Source organism: Cynara cardunculus, unplaced genomic scaffold (assembly GCF_001531365.2).
Source record: "Cynara cardunculus var. scolymus isolate 2C unplaced genomic scaffold, CcrdV1 Un_Scaffold_3602, whole genome shotgun sequence".
In the NCBI taxonomy this organism is placed as follows: domain Eukaryota; kingdom Viridiplantae; phylum Streptophyta; class Magnoliopsida; order Asterales; family Asteraceae; genus Cynara; species Cynara cardunculus.
This window is the reverse complement of record NW_020201538.1, coordinates 19,331-23,196: the sequence shown is the minus strand read 5'-3', so window position 1 is coordinate 23,196 and position 3,866 is coordinate 19,331.

The window sequence follows — 3,866 nt, the reverse complement described above, 5'->3', positions numbered from 1 at the left end:
TTCTCTGTTTACTATGAGCGACACTTTGAGACTTGCAAAATGACCTGTCATTACGCTACCTCATTAAATGCCATCCAATCGTGGATGAGAACGTGACATATTTTTCATCATGACCATTTTCCCGAACCGTCGTCTTTTTCTCTCTCATATTTCTTCTATCTCCTCTTACCTATAAATATGAGATTTCTTCTTCACTTTTCTCTTTACGCTTTCAAAATCCTTAGACGAACTTCTGCTAAGATTACTCTAAAGCAAGAACTCTCTCTTCAAACCTCTTTTCGATCTTTCCTCTTCATCTTCAAAGACCAGAATCTTCTTTCTTATTCCGTTATACGAAATGTGTTTAATCTAATTAAGAACTTTGTTCTCTTAATGCATTAAACTGTAAAGGTTTTTAATCATCTCCTTCTTGATTAACAAATCTGTTTCTTTATACACATTCTACTTGAAAAACCCTAATCTTTTGAGGATTTTTCAAATGAAGTTTTTCCTTGTTTAAAAACTTTTTCTATGCTCTTTGACCATATACTCTTGGATTATTTCTAATAAATCTATTATTTCTTCTTGTTTATTTTACTTCTTTAACAATACACAGATGGCTGCCAAGAACGTCAACTTCACCATTGACGAGATCTCTATCAAAAATTCAGTTAACCCAATTTGTACGAGTTAACAGAACACGGATGTTATAGACAGCGAACCCTCCACCATCGAGATCATCAACTTTCTCAACACCATTGGCTACCAGTGGCCGATGAAGAAGGACTTCAGTGCCCCTCTCAAATCCTTGACGAAGATTGAGAAGAACAGAATGTCAGCTGTCTGGCAATACCTCTTTTCTCATTTCATCCAGTGCTTGGGTGGAAAAACTGGAGGTCAGGACCAGGCCTCTAGGATTGCCTTGATCATAGGCGTATCTACGATTCAACGTCGCAATATAAATTATGCTGCGGTCATTTTCGATGACCTGGTGCTTAAGTTGAACAAGCGCCAACGAGAWAAGGTGGTGCCTTACACCATGTTTCTTTCGATGGTATTGACAAAGATCTTCAAAAGTCTTTACCCCAAAGAAGGAAACCTTCCAGCTTTTAGGCTTGGATACAGGATTTTGGATCATAAGCTGAGGGACAGTGATGTGGCAATTTCTTCCATTGTGTCCATCACTACCTCTTCTTCTCAGGTGGTCATGACAAGGGCAACCCCCCCCCTCGCGTCTAGCCAAGCCACCAAAACCCCTTCTAAACGATCTTCTCAACCAACTCTTGGTTCTCCTCAGAGAGCCAAGGAAGCCAAAAAGGGGACAACCACGTCTCTAGCTGAGGCCTCTCAAAAGGCTTCAGTTATTGAAACTAGCCTTATCCCCGAGGCACTTTCTATTAACCGTCCCAGCTCTTTAGTGATTTTTCCCATCATTGTCGTATCAGTGGTACCTTCACCAATCACTTCAGTGACCCAAATCATTGAAAATGTAGATATCAGCGCCGCTACCGCTGAACACCCACGTCTCTTCTCAACCATTTTCTCTTCTCCTCCATCCTTGGTCTTTACACACGTCGATGATGTATCAGCGACTGTCCTTCTTGATACTGAGACACGCACCACTGGACCTGAGGCTGCTCCTCTTGAAGCTCCTCAGCATACGGATGTCCATCCTCTCGAGGACATCTTTGCTCCTGCCAGTGACAATCCTTTAGATGTCACTGAAGGCCCCTCAGGTATTCCATCTTCCTACCCTTTCTTTTCTTCTAACCTTGAGCCTTCAACTCACACTTCTTCATTTGCAGGTCCTTCTCAGGAAGTGACAGAGGAAGAAAGAGAGAAAGATGATGGAGGAGATGAAGAAATTGATGATGACTATGATATGTCATCTGATATCAAGCTTCTCCTTCCCGCCGTTGATACCATCCTTTCCAGGATCAACGAAGTTCACCAAGAGATGCCCCGTCAAGGCGATCTTGATGCAAACTTCCTTGCCCTCCAGACGGATGTTCTAGAAGTTCAGAGTCAGCTCCATACTCTCCAAGAAGCTGTTCAAGCCAACAATGATGCCATTGCTGTTCTTCACAGCAGGGCTGATGATGCTCAGGCTATAGCTGATCAACAGACTGGTCTTCTTCAACAAATCCTGGATGTTGTCTGTCAACCAACTCCAGTGATTGCACCTTCTTTCTCTGCCAATGATCGTGTTCAGCTCCATGAGACACGTGAGGCAACGACAACTCTAGCCATTGCCTTGCAAAGGCTGGAGGATTCAATGGTTCTCTAGCGTCAACGCTTGGACGAACTCTCTGGCCAATTCTCTCGAGCCTTAGCCAGAGAGGGGGAGATGAGGTCCAATGCTGGTGAATCATCTGATGCTGCTCCTACAACTTCTCAAGCTGTTGGTCCAGTATCAACTTCAGTTGCAGTTGAAGCTGAGGCTCTCGGAGCTGAAGCAGTTGATGCTCTTGTAATCCCTACCACCGAAGCTGTTCAAGCTGAGGTTGTAGATGTCATCCCTAGAGATGATGCCCATACCATCGCTGATGCTGGTGATGATGATGATGTTGATGAAGATGATGATAAAGACGATGATGAAGACGATGATGAACATGTCATTACAGACACCAAAGATGATCTAGATGGTGACGACGACGATGATGATGAAGATGACTTTACCATCAAGTTCCAGAAGCCATCAACCGTCACCAAAAGTGTTACTCTCAGGGATTCTGCATCCCAGGGGGAGCAAAGGCAAGGTGAATTGACTCCATGAGGGAACCAGGACCCCAAGTCGAAAGGCAGCGATTGCTGAAAAGGTAACTTGAATGTATTATTCAAAATCCCTCAACAAACCTTGTTTGAAGACTCTACCTCTCAGGTAGTTATTACTTTAGAATATCAACTTCATATTCCATCAACAACCTGCGGTCGATTGGAGTGGGTATCTGATCAACCCGTCTCTTGTGCTCCAACAGACCAGCAGATGTCTTAGCTGAATGAGTCACTCGACCAGACTAGAGTAAAAATTCCTCTTCGTACCTCTAGTGGTGGTGAGTTTGACTTCTTATCTGAAGCTAAAAGACTCGAGGCATTAAGGGCTGAAGAAGAGCTAGAGCTTCAAAAGAAGCAGACTGAAGACAACTTAAAGCTGACCAAGTCACTAGCTGCAAAAGTCCTTCCCAAGAAAAAGTTCAAGAAAACGGTGAATGCTGTCCAAGCCCAAGCTAGACTTCTTTCGATTGCAGAAGTTGAACGCAAGAAGAAGCTGAAGCTGAAGGATAAGGACAAGCAATGGAGCAAAGCAAAACTGAAAAAGAGACTCAGTCCCCACCCAATTATCAGCGTCAGCATCAACGGACGTTCTAAAGACGGTGGAACGCTGGTCTCAATGCTCATCACCAGGGACAATCTTGATGCCGTTACCGAGTACCCATCCTACCTTGGCCACTATGGATACATCGAATGGATGGAGATCAGACAAGCCATTCAACAATCCAAGTCAAGACACAAGACACTTATCGAGGACACCATCAATAAGCTCATCAAAAGGATGTCCAGGTATGTCAAGTTCCCTGACCGGCCAACTCTGAAGAAAAGTGGAAAGAAGAATAAAAAACTCTATTATTTCCTACGATTAATAAAATGAGTATTCCATGTACTTCACTGAAAAAGATCCCTGAAAAAAGTAATAGGGACACAAGTCTATGAGTTCCAATGTTACTTTTTGCGTTCACTGACAATCTACGTCAGTGAATAAGCTTTCAGTTTCAGTTTCCATACTTATAATTTTCTTAGATATAACTTAAGAAAAATTATCAAGCTGAAACTGACCAAACTGAAAAAGATCCCAAAATAGTAAAAAGGAACATGTATTTTATATGTAA